At 39.4% G+C, this 25,908-nt stretch overlaps 1 pseudogene; it reads right to left on the bottom strand.

The window, feature by feature from the left end:
• The window catches only part of LOC125997609 (UDP-GalNAc:beta-1,3-N-acetylgalactosaminyltransferase 1-like), a 99,903-nt pseudogene extending 93,556 nt beyond the window's left edge, over nt 1-6,347 (bottom strand).
• Nucleotides 6,348-25,908: the final 19,561 nt, after the last annotated feature.

The raw sequence follows: 25,908 nt of genomic DNA on the forward strand, positions 1-25,908 counted from the left end.
CATCTGGATCTATGGAAAAAAGGGGAAAAGGATATTGCCACAAAGTATTAGATATGTTGTAAGACCCGTGGTTGGGGGATATTTAAATAGTAAATTGGTACAGGTAGGGTGCTATAGGGGAGAGGATGGAATAAAACCATGGGGGCATACTATTGGGGCACCAGAGGACTATGGCAAGATTATAGTATCTTTCCCTCAGTAGATGACATTCTCCACTATCCCTGATTCAAAGGTATAATAACAACATAGTTCCCACAAATACATATAAAGAAATGCACATATCCCTCTTTTTCTGATCAAGTCAGTTCTGAAGGATGACTTAACAATATTATTTTCCAAGAAATATATATAAAAATACACATGATCAAACAATAGATGTAGAGAAAACATTTGATAAAATCCAGCACCCATTTATGATAAAAACATCTTGTTCATGATGACAATTGAAGGAACTTTCCTCAACACATCAAAACCGTTTACCACAATTCCATGGTGAGCAGTATGTTCAATGGACAAAAACTAAAAGCCTTTCCTCTATCATCTTGCACAAGACAAGGTTGCCTTCTTTTGTCACTTCTGTTAAATATAGTACTGGGAGTACTTGCCATAACAATGAGGCAAGACAAAGCTATCAAAGGCATCTACATAAGAAAGGAAGAAGACAAGGTCTCACCATTTGCAGATAACATGATTATTATATTAAAAAATCCTAAAAATTCTAGAAAAGAGTTTCTAGACTTGCATAGTAAAGTGGCAGGCTACAAAATTAATACCCAAAAACCCATGGTTCATCTATATAAAAATAATGGAACAGAGAAAAAGATATTAACAAAAATCTCATTCACAATTCTGCTTAAGAAAATCAAGTACCCAAAAAAAAAAAAAAAAAAGAAAGAAAGAAAATCAAGTACCTTAGAGTCAATTTAACTAAAGAAGTTAAAGACCTATACAAAGAACACTACAAAACTTTATTTCAAGAAATAAGAGGTCAAAAAAAAAAAGAAATAAAAGAGGACACAAGAAAATACAACTCATACTCTGTGTATGGATTTGGAGAATAACATCATTACAAGAGCCACCCAATAGAGAAACTATTCACCCAATACCCATCAGATAAGGGGCTAATATCCAAAATATGCAGGGCACTGACAGAACTCTAAAAGAAAAAAACATCTAATCCTATCAAAAAATGGGGAGAAGAAATGGACAGACACTTTGATAAAGAAGAAATACAAATGGCCAAAAGGCACATGAAAAAATGCTCCACATCACTAATCATCAGGGAGATGCAAATCAAAACAACTATAAGGTACCACCTCACACCACAGAGATTGGCACACATCACAAAGAATGAGAACAAACAGTGTTGGTGGGGATGTGGTGAGAAAGGAACTCTTATCCACTGCTGGTGGGAATGCCGACCAGTTCAACCTTTCTGGAGAGCGATATGGAGATTTCTCCAAAAACTGGAAATTGTGCTCCTATACGACCCAGCTATACCACTCCTTGGAATATACCCTAGGAACACAAAAATACAATGCAAAAACCCCTTCCTTACATCTATATTTATTGTAGCACTATTTACCATAGCCAGACTCTGAAACAACCAAGATGCCCTTCAACAGATGAATGGCTAAAGAAACTGTGGTACATATACAAAATGGAATATTATGCAGCCATCAGGAGAGATGAAGTCATGAAATTTTCCTATACATGGATGTACATGGAATCTATTATGCTGAGTGAAATAAGTCAGAGAGAGAGAGAGAGAGAGAGAGAGAGAGAGAGAGCGACAGAGACAGAGACAGAGATAGAGAATGGTCTCACTCATCTATGGGTTTTAAGAAAAATGTAAGATATTTCTCAACAATTTTCAGAGACAAAAGAGAGGAGGGCTGGACGTTACAGCCAACCTCATGAACCTCACCACAAAGAGTGATGAGTTTAGTTAGAGAAGTAACCACATTGCAAACTATCCTAACAATGAGAATATATGAGGGAAATAGAAAGCCTGTCTAGAGTACAGGTGGGGGCGGGGAGGGGAGGAGGGATATTTAGGACATTGGTGATGGGAATGTTACACTGGTGATGGGGGTGTGTCATCTTATATGACTGAAACCCAACCACATCATGTTTGTAACCAAGGTGTTTAAATAAAAAATATTTAAAAAAGAGAAAATACAACTCATATTCTGTGTATGGATTTAACATAATTAAAATGTAATACTTTCCTAAGCATTGCACAGATTTAATGCAATGATGTTTTTCAATAAAGTAAACCAAACACTTCTGAATTTATATGGAGCAATAAGCCTTTATAAATAGATAAATCAATCACTGGGAAAAAGAAGGGAGGGATAATTTCCCCCAACTTCAAACTTTACGATAAAGCTGTAGTCATTAAAACAGCATGGTATTGGAATAAAGATAGACCTTCAGATCAATGGAATAAATTGATCTTCAGATGATATGATCAATTAATCTTTGATAAAGGGGGCAAGAAATACAAAGTGGAGCAATGAAACCATCTTCAATAAGAGGTGCTGGGAAAACTTGTTAGCTACATGGAATAAAGTAAACTCAGAAATCTCTTTAATGATACGCAAAAATGTCTAATCAAAATGGATTAAATAATTTTATAACACACCCAAATATATAGGGAGAAAGGGACTATCATTCATTGCTAGTGGGAATGTAGACTGATCCAGCCTTTTAAGGAAAAACATGGATATTCTTCAAAAAACTAGAAATTGAGCTTCCAGAAATATTACTCAGAGGAATATGCTGTAAGGGCCCAGAAGAACAAAGCAGAAAAGTGCTCTGCACTCTTATGTTCATTGAAGCACTATTCCCAAAACCAGAATTTGGAAACAACCAGGTGCCTGACAACAGATGGGTGACGAAAGAAACTGTGGTATATCTACACAATGGAATAGTGGACAGTTGTTAGGAAAACTAAAGCCATGAAATTTATTTATACATGGATGAATTTGGAGAGTATTATGCTGAGTAAACTGAGTCAGAGCGAGAGGTATAAACATAGAATGATCGCACTCATTTGAAGGATATGAAAAAAAGATATAATATTAATATCCAAAGGTAATAGAGATGAGGGCTGGGAGGACCAGTTCATGGTGAGAAACTTGCCACAAATAGCAGGGAAGTGCAGTTAGGACAGAGAAGGAACCAATAGGACAATGATATTTGGAAATGATCCCTCTGGACAAGAATTGGGTGCTGCAAAGAAGTAAAGTGATATGCATGATAACCCTTTGGTAACACTGCAAACCACAGTGTCTGAAAGGCAAAAAGAAAAGAGAGAAGAAAAATGTTTGCCCTAGCAGCAGGCAGGGAAAGAGCTGGGAGGTAAGTGGAGGAATACTGAGGACATATATTGCAGGAAATGTGCACTGGTTAAGTGTTGTGTTTTGTATGATTGAAACTCAATCATGAATAATTTTCTAACTGTGGGGAAAAACTGTATTATATACAACCTTGTAAACCATGGTGCTTAAATAAGTTTTTAAAAATCTGAAAAACGTAAAAGGACATTGGTGGTGGGAATATTTCACTGGTGAAGAGGGGTATTCTGTTTATGACTGAAACCCAACTACAAACATGCTTGTAATCATGGTGCTTAAATATTTATATTAGGACAGGCTCAGGGTGTGGGGGGGGAACCATTAACAAAAAAGGTTAAAAATATTTATATAAAATATTATAAAAATGTCTTAAAAGTTTACTTGCTTGGTAAAGGACTATGCCTATTTTTTTTATTGTTTTCGGGCCCCACACACAGTGCTCAGGGGATTACTCCTGGCTTTGTGCCAGAAATCGCTCCTGGCAGCTTTGGGGGAGCATATGAATGCTGGGAATCGAACCCAGGTCCATCCTGTGTCTGCCGTGTGTGAGACAAAATGCCTTACAGCTGTGCTATTTCTCTGGCTTATATTGAATAAAGATAGATAAGAAAAATTTGCTTCCCCAAAAGTTGCTCATTTTATTTTCTCTAACAGAGTGAAATGACTATTTCTCATCATCACCAGAGTTGATATTATTTTAGTGATTGAATAATGGTCCACCATTCTATGCTTTATATTTTCTTTTACCAGCCTTCATTGTTGAATCTATAGGTTATCTTCTTTTTTTCTCCATTACAAACAGCAAACATTCTGGTAGACCAATTCTTTTCACACATTTTTTTTATTATTTCCTAAGGAAAAATTCCTGAAAATAGAATTTCTGAGTCAGAGGATTTGCACATTTGAAAGGTTATTGAATATATATTACCAAATTATTCTTCAGGAAAAAATTAAAGCAGATTACATTCAAAGGCAGCATTTATTAAAAACACTCTATCAGGATAAAATTTAAAATTATTTAAAAGAATAGAGAATACTCTAAGGACTCTCCCCCCCCCATAAAATCATCAATCAGATTCAATAATGCTCAATTTATGGTCAATCTATTTCGACTACAATTCCCCAACAGGGCTAAATTATTTTGAATCAGATCCAAAAGGGGTGTATTTTCATTGAACAGCTGAGGATTCATCAGACAAATGACAGAACATGGTGGCACATGGTAGGATTACAGCCTAAGGCTCTTGGCTATGTATGGGAGGGCCTTGCAGAGGCCTTAATTTGTTTTGCTCATTCTCTGCTTTGGCAGTGCCAAAGATCCTGCAGGGAAAGTCTAATTTAGTTCCCTCCTGAGGGTTTCCAGGGCTTTTTCTAAGCATTTATATACCTCAGCTGCTTGCCCTTCATTGTTGGAATAAAGGTAGAAATGTGATCCATCTCTGGCTTATTTAAGAGACAACTTTGTGAGGTGTGTTTACAGTGATAGCTGTTTAGTGGGAAGTTCCTCGTTGGCTTTCACTGAAAAATTTTAGGCTGATTGAATTTTCTAATGCTAGTTGGTCACATTGCATCAATAGCAAACCCACATAATCTAGGGAAAGAAACGCATATTTTCTTCGAATAAAAAATAATGTGGTAATGGCGCAATCTCTTCCCTGCTCTTGGACGTCTTATAGGATTTGTTATCACTGAAGTGGGTGCTCTGAGGGGAAAGAAGAGGTAATTTGAAGACAATTTTCAGATTAAAAAAAAAAGGACAAGACCTGTTTTCTAGGCCAGAATAGTTAAGTAGATAGAAGGTGAGCCCTCAGATTTGATTTTAAAATGCCAAATTCAAAGCATTCTCCAGAGTCCATAGCAGTTACTCCCCAAATCCCATCTAGCTCAGAGGTCATCAGTCTTGTTTTAAATAATCTATCCACATGATGACACTAATGTCATCAAAATGTGAAGGAAAGAAAAAGTCACAGGTTTGAAGTTAATTAGGATGGGGTTTGAATTCTAACACCTTTCAATGACTGGACAACTACAGGTAAGATTTTATTGATTCTTACATTTCCTTGTGCCACAAAAATATTTAAAGCACCTGTTGAATTCTTGCTATTGTGTCTGGGACTAAGGACTCCACCATGAGCAAAGCTTCCTTGATAATAGTTTCTGGTCTATTCAGAGCAATAGAACTGCACAGAAATAGGTGAGGTGTCTTTCTAGAGAAAGGGCCATTTGGGCTGGAACCAGAGAACCAGTGGGAGTCCATCAGCTGACAGGAGGGTAGAGTGAAGAGGAAACCAACTTTTGTGAATAAGAGGGTTCCTGAAGAGGAAAGTGCCTCTGAGGTTTGGCAAAGGAAATAAAAATGCATCATCTAAGATGGCACGGAGATATAATACAGCGGGTAAGACACTTGCCTTGCATGCTGTTGACCCAAGCTCAATACTGGGCATTTATTCACATTTGGTTCCCTCCTACCCTATTGAGAGTGACCCCTAAGCACAGAATCAGAAGTAAGCCCTGGGAACCCTACATGTACCCTCCATACCAAAAATAAAGATTAAATGAAAAATCAGCATCCTCTAAGAATTAAAGTCATCAAGTAGAGCAAGAGGGGGAGGATGATGCTGAAGAGGCAATAAGAGGTAGATATTATTGGGGGCCTCCCACGACAGTGCTTAAGGGTCTTTTGAGACCCCTCTTCAGCCAAACAGGTCAGATAGTCCCACGCTCAGTCTGGCAGTGACAGGACAAGAAGGTTGATTTTTCTGTCTGCTGGGTAGAATGGATTCACAGGGTGCTCTGTTAGCTCGTACTTGTGATAGTGAGGTGCTTTGAATCCATGCGGGAGCTGAGGCATGGTGACAAGGCTGTTGGAGTGATTGATTGTGGAATATGACAGGTGATGAGGAACCTGTCAGAGGTGACTTCCACTATGGCCTCTATATGAATGGCAGTGAGCCAAGTGAGAGGAAGATAAGGAGCTTCTGCCATGTTTGTGACTAAAGAGGAATGGTGATCGAAGTTGATTGTGAGTTGTCAGTCCAAGAAGCCACAATTAGCCACAATCTCAGAGGGAACTCCAAAGCAGGAGACTTTGTGAAGAGCAAGAACCTCTTCTTCTGGGAACAGGATGGTAGTACAATGAATAGGGCACTTGCCTTGCACCTGGCTAACCCCAATTCAATCCCCAGCATCCAATATGGCTCCCTGAGCACCAGCAGGAGAAATTCCCGAGTACAGAGCCAAGAATAAGCCCTGAGTATTTCCATGTGTGTTGTCTTCTTACAAAAAAAAAAAAAAAAAAAAAAAGAAAAGAAAAGAAAAGAAAAAGAAAAAAGAAAAAAATCATTGTTGAAGCCAGAGAGAGTCCTTGTTCCACAGAAATGCCTTGTTCACAGTCTTGTCTAATCTTACTCTTCTTGGATGCCTCTGAGTTAACACCAGTTTCGAAAAATCTAAGTGCATTTGCTTTCCCTCCTGATGTCTCAGAAAATGAATCAGGTCCCCTAATAGTCAAGACTTGAGCTACATACTCTCAAACTAGAACATTTGAACCCGAGAAGGTGGCTGCCTGCTGCTCCAGGAATGAGTCTTCAAGTCATGGCTGGCTTCATGATACACAGGAGAAAAATCTGGTCAGGAAACTCAAAATCTAATCATTCCAAGGCCATCTGTCTTCCCCTGACTGTCAGCCAAGACTCACTGCCCGAGTCCTGAATCACAGCCCTGTGGCTTGACAGGGAAGAAATTGGTGCCACACTCTAAGTTTGGTGACTGCAGCTGACTGGCAGTTCCTCCTGGGGTCAGTAAGACCAGATGATCCAAGGGCAGAAAAATTAGCCCCCTAAGCCATCCCAGGGAGGTCATTATGGAAATTAACTTTCCATCTGATGGAATGTAGTTGTGCGTTGACAGCCAAGCCAGCTAATGGCAGCCTCTGCCATGCTATCTTCTGCTTCCTTCTGGTTTGAGATGAGTCGTGAACCGAATACATTTTCCCAGTGCTGTGGGTGGTGATGGAGAATGGGAACTTGGGTGATATTTTCCCCATTCCTACCCCCCAAGTAGGAATTGACTACTCTTCCCAGGAGTCTATTGAAAGTGGGGTTGATTCAATAAAAAGCCCATGCGAATGAACCGTGCTTTTCTAATGTGTGCAAAAATAAAAGAACTAACAGGTGGTGCTCTCTGGGAGAAACAAAATGTTTGTATTTAGAAGAACTCTTTCTGACTTCTTTCTCAGCCATTTATTTCTCTTCATCACACAGGGTGCAGCTTTGCTGATTGCTTTGGGCCTCTCAGGTCTTAGGTTTAGAACAATGCAAGCGTCTTGGCTTGCCTTGCTAATGGGATGATTTTTCAGGTTGTGGACAAGGGGCAATTTTGGTTGAGTTAAAACCTGTAGTCATGGCAAGTGCCATGACTCTCTCCCCATCTATTGGCTTCTCTCCACCTGCATGGGACTTGTGTTTTACAGTTGGAGGAAAAAGAGTGGGCGTTCATGGAGCTGTCTTCTGCCTGCCCACTTGGTCTGGATTTTGGTCTTGAGTACTAAGTATCTGAAATGAAGGAGATTCTTTCATTGTGGATTCTGTGTATAAGCAACGATGCTTAGGATGCAGGTGACAAAGTATGGTCTGAGACTGGAATACTGTTCTCTTCCCTCTATAGAGAATTCAGGGCCACGTGAGATCTATAATCTGGGGTGGTCCTCAAGCAGCTTAGTGAGTGACATTCTTGCAATAATTTTCACGGACAAAAGAGAGGAGGGCTGGAAGTTCCAGCTCACTTCATGAAGCTCACCACAAAGAGTGATGAGTGTAGTTAGACAAATAATTATATTGAGAACTATCCTAACAATATGAATGAATGAGTGAAGTAGGAAGCCTGTCTAGAGTACAGGCGGGAGTGGGGTGGGGGAGGAGGGAGATTTGGGACATTGGTGATGGGAATGTGGCACTGGTGAAGGGGGGAGTTCTCTACATGATTGAAACCCAACCATGATCATGTTTGTAATCAAGGTGTTTAATTAAAGATATTAAAAAGAGGGCCCGGAGAGATAGCACAGCGGCGTTTGCCTTGCAAGCAGCCGATCCAGGACCAAAGGTAGTTGGTTCGAATCCCGGTGTCCCATATGGTCCCCCGTGCTTGCCAGGAGCTATTTCTGAGCAGACAGCCAGGAATAACCCCTGAGCACCGCCGGGTGTGACCCAAAAACAAAACAAAAAAAAAAGATATTAAAAAGAAAAAAAGAAGCCACAGGAAGAAGCTCTTCAAGAGCTCAGAATGGCTTTTGCAGCTGGCAGCCTGACTTGTGGCCCAGCATAAAGTTCTTTTCTAGAGCAATCCTACAATTTTCCATGTGCCTTTGAAAGGGCTTAGATTCTCCTTGATAAAGGAAGGACTTGTTCTGGTCATAGCATTGGTGCATACATTGAAGTGTCACTCGGTTTTATGTCCCCAAACATAGAGGCTAGAGGTCAGTTGGGAGAATTGTGGGTGAGAGTATTGGTGTCACTCTTTCTTATTTATTTAATAAATATAAACACATTTATTATTTTTTAAAAATAAGATCTTTATTTGAGCACCATAATTACAAGCATAATTGTAGTTGGGTTTCAGTCATAAACAGAACCCTCCCCCCTTCACCGGTTGATACATGCCTGATGCAACTGAACTTAGCAAAGCATGTCTAGGTTCTACTCTGAAAGAGCAGGAAGTGTTTTCTTAAATCACTCCAATGTGGAATATATTTCTATTTGGGGGGCGTGAGCAACCATACCTGGCTATGCTGAGGCATCATTCCTTACAGTGCTCAGGAGACCCTATGAGGTGCCAGGGACTGGAACCTAGGTCAGCCTTGTGCCCATACAAGTGCTCTGCTATCTCTGATCCTCAGAGCTTACCCTTATCAGGGATACTCCTGATAAAATGTGCAGGCCATATGGGGTGCCGGGGACAGAACCGGGACCAAACTCATGTGAGGCAAGCACCTTACCCCCTGTGCTATCTCTTCAGCCCCAAGTGAGAGATTTCTTCAGTAAGGACAGGACCTAGAGCATCGTCACATTCAAGGGACATCTCAGAATATAGTGAGAATATAGGATATATAGATGCTGCTAGGGTTGGAGTTAGTGTGGAGAAGAATAGGAGAGAAGAAGAAATGGTCTCACGTGGTTGCTTTGAGTAGTAGTTGCTATTAGCACAAGAATTGCTTTTATATTTATATAGTTTATATGATTACTTTATTACTTCATTTACATCGAGGTTACAAAATTGTTCATGATTGAGTTTCAGCCATATAATGTACAATACCCTTCATCAGTGTACATTTCTCACCACCAATGTCCCCAGTTTCCCTCCCACCCTCTCCCCTGCCTGCCTCTGGGCAGGCATTATGTTTCCCCTCTCTCTCTCTCTCTCTCTCTCTCTCTCTCTCTCTCTCTCTCTCTCTCCACTGTGGTATGCACTATTGCTAATGAAGGGGTATCATGTATATCACTTTACCCCCTTTCAGCACCCAGTTCTAATCAGAAGGGATCATTTCCAAATATCATTGTCATACTGGTCCCTTCTCTGCCTTAACTGCACTCCCTTGCTATTTGTGGCAAGTTTCAACCATGGACTAGTCCTCCCAGCCCTCATCTCTCTTATCTTTGAATATTGATATCATACTAGTGCATATTATTACATATAGATGAATGCAATCATTCTATATTTATACTTCTCCCTCTAAGTCATTTTGCTCAGCATAACACTCTGCATCTCCATCCATATATAAACAAATTTCATGACTTCATTTTTCCTAACAGTTGTGTACTATTCCATTGTGTAGATGTACCACAGTTTTTTTTTAGTCATTCATCTGTTCTCAGCACTTGGATTATTTCCAGATTCTGGCTGTTGTAAGTATTGATGTGATAAATATGAGCAGAGGGCATTTTTAAATTGTGTTTTTCTGTTCCTAGAGTAAGTTTTTCTGTCCCTAGGAGTGGTATTGCTGGATCATATGAGAGTTCAATTTCTAGTTTTTTGAGGAATACACATATTATTTTCCCAAAAGTCTGGACCAGTCTGCATTCTTACCAGCAGTGATAAGAGTCCCTTTCTCTCTGCATTTGTGCCAGCACTGGTTGTTCTTGTTCTTTGTGATGTTTGCTAATCTCTGTGGTGTGAGGTGATACCTTATTATTGTTTTGATTTGCATGTCCTTGGTGATTAGTAATGTGGAACATTTTTTTCATGTGCTTTTCGGCCACAGGTATTTCTTCTTTGAAGAAATGTCTGTTCATTTCTTCTCCCCATTTATGGATGGAGTTAGATATTTTTTTTCCGGCTAAGTTCTATCAGTGCTGTATATATCTTAGATATAAACCTCCTTAACTTATTATTGGGTGAATAGCTTTTTTTATTTTGTGGGTAGTCTTCGTATTCTAGTCACTAGTCACTGTTTCCTTTGAAGCGCAGAACTTTATTAGTTTAATGTAGTTGTTTATCTTTGCTTCCATTTACTTGGCCAGTGATGTTTCACCCTTAAAGATGCTTTTAGCTTCAATGTCATGGAGCATTTTGCTTACATTTTCCTCTGTGTACCTTATGATTTTAGGTCTGATATTAAGATTCTTTAATTCATTTTTTTTTGTTTTTGGGCCACATCCTGTGACGCTCTGGCTATGAGCTAAGAAATCGCTCCTGACTTGGGGACCATATGGGATTCTGGGGAGTTGAACCGTGATTCATCCTAGGCTAACGCAGGCAAGACAGATACCTTACTGCTTGCACCATTGCTCTGACCCTTTTTTGATCTGGCCTTTGTGCTTGGTGTTAAAGAGAAATCTGAATTAAATTTTTTTTGCATATAGTTGACCAGTTTTCCCAACACCACTTGTTAAAGTGGTTTTCCTTGCTCCATTTTATATTTCTTCCTCCTTTATCAAAGATTAATTGATGTAAACCTGTGGGTCCATCTTTGAGTATTCAAGTCTATTACACTGTCCTAAAAGTCCGTCATTATCCTAATGACTACTGTTTTTTTTTTTTTTTTTTTTTTGGTTTTTGGTTTTTGGGCTACACCCGGCGTTGCTCAGGGGTTACTAGTGGCTGTCTGCTCAGAAATAGCTCCTGGCAGGCATGGGGGACCATATGAGACACCGGGACTCGAACCAACCACCTTTGGTCCTGAATCTGCTGCTTGCAAGGCAAACGCCGCTGTGCTATCTCTCCGGGCCCGACTACTGTTTTATAGTACAATTTAAAGTAGGGTTTGGGGTCTCAGCTTGCAGTTTTGCACAAGAAACCAGACAGTCATAGGAAAAAGTGCATTTTGGCCAGGGGTTGTTGAGCAACTTCTTTAGTCTTACTGAGCCAACCAAGCTTTTAGATGTTGTCAGGGTTGACATAATTAAGGATATCTGTGCTAATTCACTCAGAAAAGATGAAAGAAAAAATAAAAAGTAATTTTAGAGGTGTATGACAACAGTTGGGGAAAGTTATTTCTCCCATCTTCTTTTTGCCAAGGATTGCATTAGCTATTCTTGAACTTTATTGCTCCATATGACTTTCAGGAGCATCTAATCCACTTCTTTGAAAAATGCATCTAACTGCATTTAATACAATTGTAGAGATTGCATTAAATCTATACAACGCTTTTGGAAGTAGTGCCATTTCAATGATGTTAGTCTTCCTAATTCATGGGGAGAATATATATATATATATTTATATATTTTTTTCTTCTGTTATCTTTTATTTCTTAAAGCAGTGTTTTGTAATTTTCTTTGTATAGGTTTTTTACCTCTTTAGTTAAGTTCCTTCAGAGGTATTTGATTTTTTGAGGTACAATTGTGAATGAAATTATTTAAAAAAAAAACAGTTTCTTCTCTTTCATTATTTGTGTATAAAAAAGCCATGGATTTTATGTATTAATTTTGTAGCCTGCCACTTTCCTATACAATTCTATTGTTTCTAGAAGCTTTTTGGTGGACTTTTTAGGATGTTCTGGATACAGTAACACGTCATCTGCAAACAGTAAGAGCATCACTTCTTTATTTCCTATCTGGATGCCCTTGATATCTTTTTCTTGCCTAATTGCTATGGCACGTACTTCCATTAATTTATTAAATAGAAGTGGCAAGAGGGGCAACCTTGCCTTGTGCCAGATCTTAGAGAAAAGACTTAGTTTTTTCACAAAGAGTATAATGATTGCAATGGGTTTGTGTTAAATAGCTTTGACAATATTGAGTAAGTTTCTTCGATTCCCACCTTATTAAGAGTTTTTATCATGAACCTTGTCAAATGATTTCTCAGCATCTATTGATATGATCATATGATTTTTTTCTTTTATTGATATGGTGTATTAAATTGATTGACTTGCATCCCCGGACTAAATTTTACTTGGTCATGGTGTATAATCTTTTTGATGAATTCTTTTTGTTGGATTCTTACTAGTATTTTGTTGAGGATCTTTGTATATGCTAATCAAAGATATTGGCCCATCATTCTCTTTTTGTGGTTTTTCTTTTGCTTATTTCTTCTTCTTCTTCTTCTTCTTCTTCTTCTTCTTCTTCTTCTTCTTCTTCTTCTTCTTCTTCTTCTTCTTCTTCTTCTTCTTCTTCTTCTTCTTCTTCTTCTTCTTCTTCTTCTTCTTCTTCTTCTTTGGTTTTTGGGCCACACCCAGTGATGTTCAGGGGTTACTCCCGGCTCTGCACTCAGAAATTGCTCCTGGCTTAGGGGACCATATGGGATGCTGGGGATTGAACCGAGATCCATCTTGGGCTAGCTGCATGCAAGGCAAACACTCTACCACTGGGTTATTGGTCTGGCCCCTGCTTTTTGCTTTTTTTTTTTTTCCTTTGGTTTTTGGGCCACACCCAGCGTTGCTCAGGGGTTACTCCTGGCTGTCTGCTCAGAAATAGCTCCTGGCAGGCACGGGGGACCATATAGGACACTGGGATTCGAACCAACCACCTTTGGTCCTGGATCGGCTGCTTGCAAGGCAAACGCAGCTGTGCTATCTCTCTGGGCCCTGCTTTTTGCTTTTGATGTTAACTTTATAGAAACTATTTGGGAGTGTTTTTGTTTCTTCAATTTTCTGGAAGAACTTGAAAAGGATTGGCAGTAGGTCCTCTTTAAAGCTTTAAAAAGGTTTAGTGAACCCATATGGGCCTGGGATTTTTTTTTTTTTTTGAGAAGCCTTTTAATTACCATTTCAATTTCCTCAATTGTCATAGGTCTGTTCAGGTATTTCAGATCAACTTGGTTCAACCGTAGGAGTTTAAAGGCATCCAAAAATTTATCCATTTCTTTTTGCCCAGGTTCTCTTGATTTGGAGCATAAAGATTTTCAAAGTAATCTCTGATTAATCTATGAATTTCTTTCTTTCTTTCTTTTCTTTTCTTTCTTTCTTTCTTTCTTTCTTTCTTTCTTTCTTTCTTTCTTTCTTTCTTTCTTTCTTTCTTTCTTTCTTTCTTTCTTTCTTTCTTTCTTTCTTTCTTTCTTTCTTTCTTTCTTTCTTTCTTTCTTTCTTTCTTTCTTTCTTTCTTTCTTCTTTCTTTCTTTCTTTCTTTCTTTCTTTCTTTCTTTTCTTCTTTCTTTCTTTCTTTCTTTCTTTCTTTCTTTCTTTCTTTCTTCTTTCTTTCTTTCTTTCTTTCTTTCTTCTTTCTTTCTTTCTTTCTTTCTTTCTTCTATCTATCTTTCTTTCTTCTTTCTTTCTTTCTTCTTTCTTTCTTTCTTTCTTTCTTTCTTTCTTTCTTCTTTCTCTCTCTTTCTCTCTTTCTTTCTTTCTTTCTTTCTTTTTCTTCTATCTATCTTTCTTTCTTTCTTCTTTCTTTCTTTCTTTCTTTCTTTCTTTCTTTCTTCTTCTTTCTTTCTTCTTTCTCTCTCCCTTCCTTCCTTCCTTCCTTCCTTCCATCCTTCCTTCCATCCTTCCTTTCCTTCCTTTCCTTCCTTCCTTCCTTCCTTCCTTCCTTCCTTCCTTCCTTCCTTCCTTCCTTCCTTCCTTCCTTCCTTCCTTCCTTCCTTCCTTCCTTCCTTCCTTCCTTCCTTCCTTCCTTTTCTTTCTTGGTTTTTGGGCCACACCTGGTTATGCTCAGGGGTTACTCCTGGCTATGTGCTCAGAAATCACTCCTGGCTTGAGGGACCATATGGGACATCAGGGATCAAATCAAGGTCTGTCCTGGGTTAGCCGTGTGCAAGGCAAGCACCCTACTGCTGTGCTACTGCTCTGGCCAAATCTTTAAATTTCTATAGCATCTTCAGTGGCATCCTTCTTTTCTTTTCAAATTCTGTTTATTAAGTTTCTCCCTCTCTTTTTCTTTGTGGGTCCAGCTTTATCAAGACTTTACTATCAAGATTTTCTTATCAAGTCTTTACCAAGACTATGAGTCTTGGTTTATATTTTTTATTTTTTCAAAGAACCAACTCTTGCTTTCCTTTTTATATGAGAGTAAATTGACAAGGACAAAAATGTGAGCGAGGAGAAATGAGCAAAACTAGGAAATCTACTTACAGGAAGTGCCACATTTATTCCAGAATTTCAAAAGTGTGAGAGTTAATATAGCAAGTTCTAGACAGGGGACTAGACTGACACCAAAGAATAGCCCAATATCGATCAAGGCACCATAGCACCGACTTAGTAGTGACTCAAATGTGATACTGATGCCAAGTGGTGTGATAGGCTCTTGGAGTGCTAATTAAAAATGCAAATTCTAGGCTGAAGAGACAGGACAAGTCTTAAGGCACTTGCCTTGCATGTGGTAGATTTTGATTTGATCTCTGGAACCACAGAGGCCCCAATGAGCACAGCTAGGGGTGATCCCTGAGCACCACAATGAGAGACCCAAAGCCCATTTCTCCAAATACAAATTCCATGGTTCACCCAGACTATTCAAGTCAGATCCCTCAGGAAGGGCTCACATATATGAGTGTTTTGTGCCCAGGGATCCTTCCTAGTGGTATCAGGGGACTATATGCAGTACAGGGAATGAACCTGGATCAGCCACTGGAAGGCAAACACCTTATTTGCTGTGCTAGCTCCACTATATTCTACTATATCTACTTTAGTCTATTTACAATATTCTAATATATCTACTATATCTCCAGATGCCTTTTTTTTTTTTTTTTTGGTTTTTGGGCCACACTCGTTCGACGCTCAGGGGTTACTCCTGGCTATGAGCTCAGAAATCGCTCCTGGCTTGGGGGACCATACGAGATGCCAGGGGATCGAACCGTGGTCCATCCTACTCTAGCGCTTGCAAGGCAGACACCTTACCTCTAGTGCCACCTTCCCGGCCCCTTCAGATGCCTTTTTAACTTTAAATTTTATCATAAATATTTCCCACTCTGGGGAAGCCCATGTTCTCTCTCTCTCTCTCTCTCTCTCTCTCTCTCTGTCTCTTTCTCTCTCTCGTTCTCTCTCTCTCCTCTCTGCACTTCTCTAAGTAAATTTCTGTCAATAAAACGATTTTGCTTCACTAAAAGAAATAGTCAAATACAATTGATCATGAAAAGTTTTCCAAGTTCGAGATAATTCTTGGAAGTCACATCTTTAATCACTCCGCGTATCGATCCCTTCTTTGATTCGGCCTTGACTGTTGGACATTGTCGGATTGCTTCTCAATTTTGGCTCGCATAAATATGCTTTAAGGAATATTGATTTTCAGAACAACAAATGATGGTGATGAGATATGTTCACTGTTCTTAGGACTTGTTGCCAAACTGCCCTGCAGAAAGCTTGTAGCAATTTGTTCCCTTGCCAGCCGACTGTGACTGACATAGTCCTTTTTGGCTGAAGAGCGGCCACACTGCAGACTTGTCACCACTCATCTCTCTGCAAGCATCTCCTGCCACGGAGAGGAGGACCCAGATGTCAATGGTAGCAAGCAGGTGGCCAGGGGTTTGCAGTCTGTTCAGGAGAAGCTGTAGAAATAAGGTATAATAAGGTGTGTGTGTGTGTGTGTGTGTGTGTATGAGAGAGAGAGAGAGAGAGAGAGAGAGAGAGAGAGAGAGAGAGAGAGAGAGAGAGAGAGAGAGAGAGAGAGAGAGAGAGAGAAGCATTTTACTGATCTGATAGCCTGGGAGCTTAAGAGATATTCAACAGACTGGAGTGCAGGCTTTGCAAACATGGTGCTGGGTTTCATCCCCAGAATTGCATAGCTTTCTGAGTCCTGCCAGGGGTGCCTCCAAGCAGGGAGTAACCCCTGAACACTGCTGGGCAGAGCTCCAAAACCAAAAAAAAAAAAAAATCAAATCAAGTAATATAATATCAAATCAAAGGAAAGTCACCTAGCCTGGTCAGACTTTGAACAGGACATGCTCAGAATTCGGTTAGAAGACACTGGATACACAGCTTTGTCCTTTAGTTATTTTTCCAATAGATCAGGCTTTCTGTCCTATGTACTTTATCTCTGGGTGTTTCATGAGGATGGGTAGCAGAGGACAAAGTTTAAAGCTTGAGGTGAGCACAGGGAGCAAAATATTGAAGATCTATAAAGCACTGGTAAAACTTAACAATAAAGCTGCAACCACGCCCACAAACGCAGCCACCATGTTTGAATCCTGCCAGCTGCATAGAATCACTCTTTGCTTGAATGAGATCTAAGCTGAGCTATGAAAGATTAGGTTTAGACTGGCCCACACAGCAGAAAGCTGGCCATCTTGAGAGGAGAGGGTGAGCCAAACCTCCACCCTCCCAAAGCCATGCTTGCTGCCTCCCTCACCCAAAATCACTGTTTCCCAATGGCCCTGCCTCATCACTGACCCTCTATGATCCACTGTGGGGACACTAATTTGACCAAACTTCAGGGTACATCAGTTCTGGGGCTGATACAATTGGGATTTTTTGAGCAAGTGTGAGTACCCTACTGTAGTATATGAAAAAGTTTCCATAAGATTATTCTTGGAATTGTTGTCTATAAAAGTATTTCCTTAGGATTGTTCTGTGACTATTGCCCCACCTAGCCCTTCCAGGTGGGGCGCTGTGGAGTTGGCAATAAATAGCTTGATGGAGAGGGGAGAGGGATCCTTTTGCGAAAGCTGCAGGCTGCAAGAGGATTCTCTCGCTCTCTTTGCCCAGTCTTTTACACCCTATCTTTCTTGTTTGTGTGGATTATTATTTGCTGCGGATAAATATTACCAAGATCTCCCCCCGAAAGGGGACAAAGGATGGGAAGTAATTTCTCATTCTGGGGACTGTTCTTGGATTCACAAATACTGAGATAATTTACCCCCTACCCCCATATCTTTATTCTTCGAGATGGCCTGGCAGGTAAGTACATACCGTTAAAAGTCGTAGTATCAGGAATAGTGCTTTGAATTTCTGGACAACTTCATTTGTTTTATGCTGTCATCCCTCAAGGATAATTCCAAGTTAACAGAATGGACAAATAACAACCAGAAACTTACTAAACCTTCTGCCATTGTATTAATGACTTCATCGGAGATACAATAACTTTTACAAATGTACTTACTTCTGTACTTTTCCTTTTTTCTTTCTATTTTTTTTCCAGATAACTTTGCTTTCACTTAGCTAGAAACAAATATAGTATGGTCATCTGTGTCAAACCTGTGATGCATTTTCTTTAAATAAATAAATTAAAAAAAACAAACTTAAGGGGCCGGAGAGATAGCATGGAGGTAAGGCATTTGCCTTTCATACAGAAGGTCATCAGTTCGAATCCGGATTCCCATATGGTCCCCCGGGCCTGCCAGGAGCAATATATGAGCATAGAGCCAGGAGTTTCCCCTGAGCACTGCTGGGTGTGACCCAAAAACCACAAAAAAAAAAAAGCAAAAAAAAAAAAAAAGCAAAAAACAAACTTAAATACCATCATCAACTAAGAACAGTCAGCCCCATCAAAAAAAAAAAGAAGAGATGAACAGAAGATTCATTGATGAAGAAATACAGGTCCCCTATATATGGGGAAAAGAGATTTTATTCCCCATTCAATGTTGGTACATGTATATTGACTGTTTCACCCTTTTGGAAAACATTTGGTCACTTTTTAGAAAACTAAAAACTGAACTTCCCTCTGACCCAACAATCCCACTTCTGGGCAGTAGCCAAAGTAGTCAAAGCTTGAAAACAACCTAAGTATCCAAGAGCAGCTGACTTGATAAGTCATTATATATGAAAAATGGGATACTATTTGGTTATAAGAAAAGATGAAATCATGCAATTTTCTTCTACGTGGAAAGAAATGAGGGTATCATGCTGAGTAGTGGTCAATCAGAAGAGGAACATTTACAAAATTATTCCTTTCATATGTGTGATATAAAGAAGCAGAGAAAGGGAAAAGCAAATGAGCAAAAGAAATGAAACCTAAGAATTGGTCTACACACAGAAACAAAGCTCAACATAGTAGTGAGACTGGGCAGAGTTATAGTGGGGAAGCTGAGGAAAGGGGTTTACTGAGGGGATAGCTGGGGGCACTGGTAGAGGGAAATAGACACTCTGGTTGGGAATTTGATGCTGGAATGTTGTTTGCATAAAACCCTACCTTTGACAGCATTGTCAAATTATAAAACATAATGGTTAAAATAAAATTATAAAGCAAAAACACAGGGAGTAGGTTTTGTGGTTAAAGCTGGTAAAATCTCTTTTGAACCCATTAATGCCATGAAAGGAAGTTATCCACGTTATCCTAAATTCTATAGAAATTAATGCTATTAGATTTATGGTCTCAGGTGGGTTTGGACATTGCACCTTACTTTAAACGAAGGAGAAAGTGTGATTTCCTGGCAGAAGGAGAGGAAACACATTGAATGTGAGAGGACATTCCTGGGCCACCAGACAACAACGCTAGTGGGGTCTGATTCTGTGAGCTTGAAGTCAAGGGAATGAAGATCCATAAAGGGTTGCCTTCATGGCTCCCTTATGCTTCTCTGTCTCATGGTTAGGAATGCAAACCAGAAGGCATGAGAGAGAGCTTCCAGACTTACAAGGAGCCCAGGGTGTGGCACACTTTTGAGAGAGCCAGAGACCTAGAGTATTGCATCAAATAGAAATGTGACACACGTAGAAGGTAAGAGAAAAGAGTATTTATAAGCACATCAGGAAGTCTAGGGGCCACTTTAAGAATGTTGGGGAACACAAAAGGAAGGAGTCTGGTCTCATGGCCATTGGACCACAAAGGCCACTTTCTCTACTTCCGGTAGCCATTTATTTTTGTTTGCTCTTTCTTTTTCCCTCATCCACCCATCTCTAGTTTCTTGTCTCTTGTTATTTTTTGTGGTCCACCACGTAAGTCACTTCTATCCCCAAGTCATAAACAGAGCACAAGAAAGTTGTAATGGCTGGCTCTGCCATTAATAGATTCTTGGAGGAGGATAATGATCCTTCAAGACATGGATAAACAACCACCTTTCTCCAGGGCCTATATCATAACCTCGAAGAGTCCTTCCAGATAGTCAGTGTTGACTTTACTACAAGTGAGAGAGGATGCTTGAAGTATAAGGACTTCACTTAGCATTGAGGGATAAACAAAAACTGGCAAGGGGTGAATAGAGATGATGAGAAATACATTTGTGAGAAGCAACATGGAGACTGTAATTTGCTCACTTACAAAATGATGTTGTATGCATGAAAGTACATTTTGAATTGCACAGCTTAGCTTCAAATGCAACCCCCATAGGAGATGTTGATGCATCTTAAGAGGCTTATGACATCTCTGGGATCTCCAGAGAAGCACAGTTAGATAGGTACACTTTATTTTATATCATAGCAGTTATCAGAATTTACAAGTAAAAGACTTTTTCTCACTTAAATTATTATTATTATTATTATTTTGTTCCTGGGACCACACTCACTTGAGTTCAGGGCTTACTCTTGGCTCTATAATCAGGGTTCATTCCTGCCATGGTTTGGTGAATCTTATGTGATGACAGGAGGGGTCAAAATCCAAGCTGACTGTGTACAAAGTAAACTTTCCCAGAGTTGGAGCGATAGCACAACAATTAAGGTATTTGCCTTCCATGCACCCAACCCAATCATGCCCAAATTTGATCTCCGCATTCCATATGGTCCTCAGAGCATTGCCAGGAGTAATTCCTGAGTGCAGAGCCAGGAGTAACTCCCGAGTACTGCCTGTTGCGGCTCAACAAACAAACAAACAAACAAACAAAAACAAAAATGCAAACCTTACCCTCTGTATTATCTTTTTAGCTCCTACTTTTTTCTTTTTGTTTGTTTTGTTTTGGGGTCACACCCAGGGGTGCTCAGGGTTTATTCTTGGCTCAGTAGTCAGAAATCACCTCTGGTGGACTCAGGCGATGATATGAAATGCTGAGGATCAAACCTGGGATGGCCACATGTAAGGCAAGTTCTGTACCTACTGTGTATTTCTCTGCTCCATAGCCCCTACTTTTCAAAATGTCTGAGGATACTAAAGAGCTATTTATTTGGGTGATGGTTATTTACAGGTTTAAAGTTTACACTAGATATTTAATTATTTTTTAAATAATTTTTATTTTGACCAAAGTGGAATACAAATCTTTCACAGTAATATTTTAGATACATAGTGACATTGAATCAGGGTCATTCCCACCACCAGTGTTGTCCTCCCTCCACCCCTGTTCCCAGCATGCATCCCATATTCCTCTCTTTTGACCCTGGGCTGCTAGGATAAGTGGTCTCTGTGTCTAGCTTGTTGTAGATTGGGTTTCAATTCTGTTGTCGTTGGCTTCGGATTTGGTGTTTAAGTATGATTATTTTATATTTCTACTCAATGTTCATACACCTCTTTGGTCTTGGTTCCCTCCATTATTTTCTCCTCAATTTGTGAGGCAGAACAAGATGGTTCAAGTTATGTGGTTCTGTTTGGAGGGAAGAAAAAAGAAAGAGAAAAAAAAGGAGGGAGAGTGTAAAAATCAAACAAGAAAGAAACTAGAGTCCTTCTAGAGGCTATAAATACCAATTTAAGAGAAGAAAGGAAAAAAGGAAGAAAACATAAAAACCATACCAAAAAAATAACAAACAAAAGAACCCTAAAAGCAACACCACAACAAAAACACAAAAACCACCACAACAAAAGACAACAACCAAACAATAACCACGGTCCTGAAATAAAAACAAAACAAAGCACACAAAAAAGAAAAACAACAACAATAACAAAAAAATAATTTGTGCTTTTTTTTTGCATTGGCACAGTAAATATTGGGACCATTAGAAATATACTAGAGATTTTTAAGCAATCATGCTTAGAATTTGATTATTAGAAAATAACAAACCCATTTAAATTTAATATACATGCATATTTTAATATTCAATAGCTGTATTTCCTCAAGCAAAAAACTTCCTAGTGAGAAGATTGGTGTTGTTTACATTTTCTCAATTTTCTTAAATGTTTTGACACATCAAAACCAATCTGCTGGGATATACTGTTTTGGTTGACACTTATATAAAAAAAAGTTCACCTCCATATGTCTGTAATTAGGAAATAAAAATATTTTAATAGACTTTTCAGATGTTCTTTGATAACAAACTCGACCGAACAAACAGCAGTTACTTACAGATAAATTGCAGTGTGGAATCTAAAATCATATAATGAATTTTTCATTCTCTGACATTAAAATTTATCAGTTATCTGGCACCTTGAATGATCTTTTACTCTTGCAGAATTTTGTAACATTCTGCATTGGGCATCTAGAAAATAATAATTCAGGTAAGGGGATGTGGTACAATACATATGCCTTGTATATGTGAAGTCCTATGTTTGATTCCTGTACTAGTGTTCTTCAAGTACTACTAGATATGGCCTCCTAACACATAAACAACAACAACAAATTTGATTCAATGAGCTCGACTTTCTTAAGAGTAGCACATTCTGTTAAAAGATAGTAGAAAGGACCAAGGAACTAACTCAAATTGCTGGAGCACATGCGACAGACATTTGAATCCTGGCATTGCATGATACCATGAACCATGTCAGGAGTAACCCGGATCAGTACCCAGAATAGCCCTAGACCAAAGTAAATAAGTGAAAGATTTTTTTAGCACCAGTCTATTCAGTAAAGACTTAATGTGTTGTGATGCTAGCAAGCTTACTGTAGCAGAAGCAGTTTTCCAGAAAGGCAAAGTTCTTAACACTGACACTGCAATTTGTGTTTCTCAACATAGAGGGCTTCTAGAATAATTAGTTTAATGAACTGGTACAAAACTAAAATGGTAGGTTAAGTGTTGTCAACAATAATAACTCTTTCCATTGGTACAGTCTATTCATGACACCCTAGGGTGACCCATTGGTGGTTTGTATAGGCATCCATGTGTTAAAAACTCCAATGCTCTATTGACCAGAAAAAAAAAAAAAGCCATAAGTGAGTTTAATTTTTGGTCATTTTAGAAATTGGCCCCAAACCCCAGACTGAATAGCCACATTTAGTCTACCAATAATCCTTTTAAGTAAAAAGAGAAATGCACCATTGATTTGCAAAAAGCGAGTTTAACACGCATCATCATATGCCCCATGTTGTTTTCCTTCAGGTACTGTCCTCTCTTTTTTTTTGGGAATTGAGTTGGAAGGGTTCAATCATTGTTCAAACATCTTCTTTATGAATTGCTTTCCATCAGTGTTCTGATTAGTCACACAACATTAAAATACAAGGGCTTAGGGTCAAATTAATAATATTAATGATGGCTGAGGTATAGTATAAAGCAATTTTGATGCTGTATTGAGAACACATTAAAGGAAAACAAGCCATTGCCTTGGGTGAGTGAGTCTTTAAGTGGGGTCCAGGTTAATGGCCTACAGTGTCACTCATTCTGACTCATATCCATCAGCACCACTGCTTCCCCCTCTCAGGGACCTTAACCTACGCTTTAAAGAACCCCTGTCTTAGGGCCTTAGGGTTGAAAGAAAAGGCTCATTTCTTTCTTATCTGAAATAAAATGCTCTCTACTTGATGAAGTGGCAGCATGCTTAAGTTACTAAGCTACTGTCTTCTCTTTTGGGGGTCACAATAATCCGCCCACAGAGAATAAGCCAGGACTGAGTACTCCTGATCCGTGTCCTTCCTGTTTCATGTAGGCCTGCTGGGTTCAAGCAGAACAGTTATGGCCACCCCTAAAACTTGCCCCCAAACTATGATGTCCTCCATATGTTGCACTTGGCCCAGGTACCAGCCTTACTACTCAGGGTCTGGAAATGTACAATTCTTTCTATTTCTGTGTCTCTGACTCCCACCTCAATGGTTCAGAGCTTCCTCTTTTTCAACCTCTTATACCTGAAGCTTGAAAACTCTTTTCTAGGGCTGGGAAGATGGTGCAAAGAGCTGTCTGTATGTGGGCTTGACCTCAGGACTTCTGGGCTCTATTCCCAACACTTCATGGTTCTCCTGAACACTACTAGGTGTGCCCTCCATCAAAGCAACAGAAAACTCTTCGACATTCTGGTTTCATTTATCCTATGACTCAATATAGAAGTTCATGCATTCACACTATATTTGAGTGTGACTACACACACACACACACACACACACACACACACACACACACACACATATGGATGTTATTTAAAAATCAGAATAGTCAGAGTTGAGACATGCTTCTCTTGAAGTCTCACAGTAAAGCCTACATTTTCACATGAGGAAACATGAAATCGAGAAGACTGCTTACTTCATTTTGTCCAAGATCATACCACTCCTTATAGTCTCATAGCCTCCTGTACTCAATACCTAGCTATTTGATTTTTGGGGGGGGGGGATTGAAATTTGACATCCAACCATTTGAAGAACAAAATGTTTATTTTTTTTGTACCTGATAAACCAGGGAAGTAAAAAAATAAGTATTTTTGGTTTTGTTTTTTATAGCAACCCCAGGTGATACTTAGGACATATTTCTGTTTTTGCACTTAGGGATAAATCTTGTAGTGCTTAAGGGTTCATACAGGCTGGAGATCAAAACCAGGTTAGGCACTTGCAAGGCAAGAGTCCTTTACACTGTACTATTGCTCTAACAGTAAAGAAAAGCTCTTATTTTATTTATTTATTTATTTATTTATTTATTTTGGTATTTGGGTCACACCAAAGGCACTCAGGGATTACTTCTGGATCTGCTCTCAGAAGTTGCTCCTGGAAGGCTTGGGGGACCATATGGGATGGCAGGATTTGAACCACCTGCCATCCTGTGTTGGCCGCATGCAAGGCTGTGCTATTGCTATGCCCCTATTTTATTTATTATTTTATTTTATTTTATTTATTTATTATTTTATTTTTTGATTGAAAGAACTTCCCAGTCCTTCACCCCCTCCAAGAACAAGGTGTAGTTTTCTTACCAATTATATTTGCATTTCTTAAATTTATTTTTTGCTTGCTTTTGTTTTGGGACCATATTTCACAGTACTCAGAATTTATTCCTGTCTCTGCACTCAAGGATCACTGCTGGTGGGGTTTAGGGGACCATATGTTGTACCAGAAATCAAACCTGACTTGGTCACATGTAAGGAAGCTCCTTAATCAATTTTACTATCTCTTTGAACCCCTAAATTTTTTTTTTTGGTTTTTGGGTCATAACTGGCAGCACTCAGGGGTTACTCCTGGCTCCAGGCTCAGAAATCACTCCTGGCAGGCTCGGGGGACCATATGGGACACCTTGCCTGCAAGACAAACACCTACCTCCATGCTATCTCTCTGGACCTAAAATGTTGTTTTTATTTTATTCACCTTAAATACTAAGTTATTGATAACCAAGTTTTAGGCATTCAGTTCTCTAATTCCAAACCTAACATCAGTGTCAGCATCTTTCTCTCTCCCCACTCCATCTCTTTAGCAAATTATTTTATTTAAAAAAAAATTTGGGGGGGGGGTCACATCCAGTGATGCTCAGGACTTACTCTTACTTCTGTGCTCAGAGATTATTCATGGTGGGTTCAGGGGATCATATAGTGTGCCAGAGATCAAACCCAGGTCAGCTTAGAGCAGACAAGTGCCCTTCCCACCGTAAAACTATCATTCTGGTCCTTAAACTCTTTTTTTTTTTTTCAAACTTTGCTTATTATAGTTTGGGTCACATATTTATAATACTCACATGCTGATTCTTGTGGTTCAGAATGTATATAGTTGCCTCCCTTCCACATCAAAAAAATGTCCAAGATCTTTGGCCAATGCCCTGATAATATCTTTAGCCCACTTCCTCATGCCTCTTCAATTCTCTTCCCCTGGCATTTTTCCGAGGATTTTAAATTGGTTTACTATATTAAGGAATCCAAAGGGCTGAGCTTTGTGCCTCTGGGTATTATATCATGCCTGTCATGAAAGTCACAGAGCCATTCCCCTAAGCCCCATCCACCCATTTCTTCCATACTCCCTTCCTTCTGCCCACCACCATAGCTCTCATGAGTCTAGACATTAGTACATATGAGTTTTTGAGTTACCAGTGACAACTAAGATAAGCCTGCCTGGACCCAATTTTATGAAAAGATTGCCTTGATTTAAGCCTGTTGAAAAGGTATGCCTCTTTAGCTAAAGTTGGGAGTAGGCTCCAGGCATGCCTTCTGGGGGAGGCTGAGAATGGAGGTGACTCACCCTTTTCCTGGGGCTCTGCAGAGAGCTGTGAATAGAGATATGT

Source organism: Suncus etruscus, chromosome 19 (assembly GCF_024139225.1).
Source record: "Suncus etruscus isolate mSunEtr1 chromosome 19, mSunEtr1.pri.cur, whole genome shotgun sequence".
In the NCBI taxonomy this organism is placed as follows: domain Eukaryota; kingdom Metazoa; phylum Chordata; class Mammalia; order Eulipotyphla; family Soricidae; genus Suncus; species Suncus etruscus.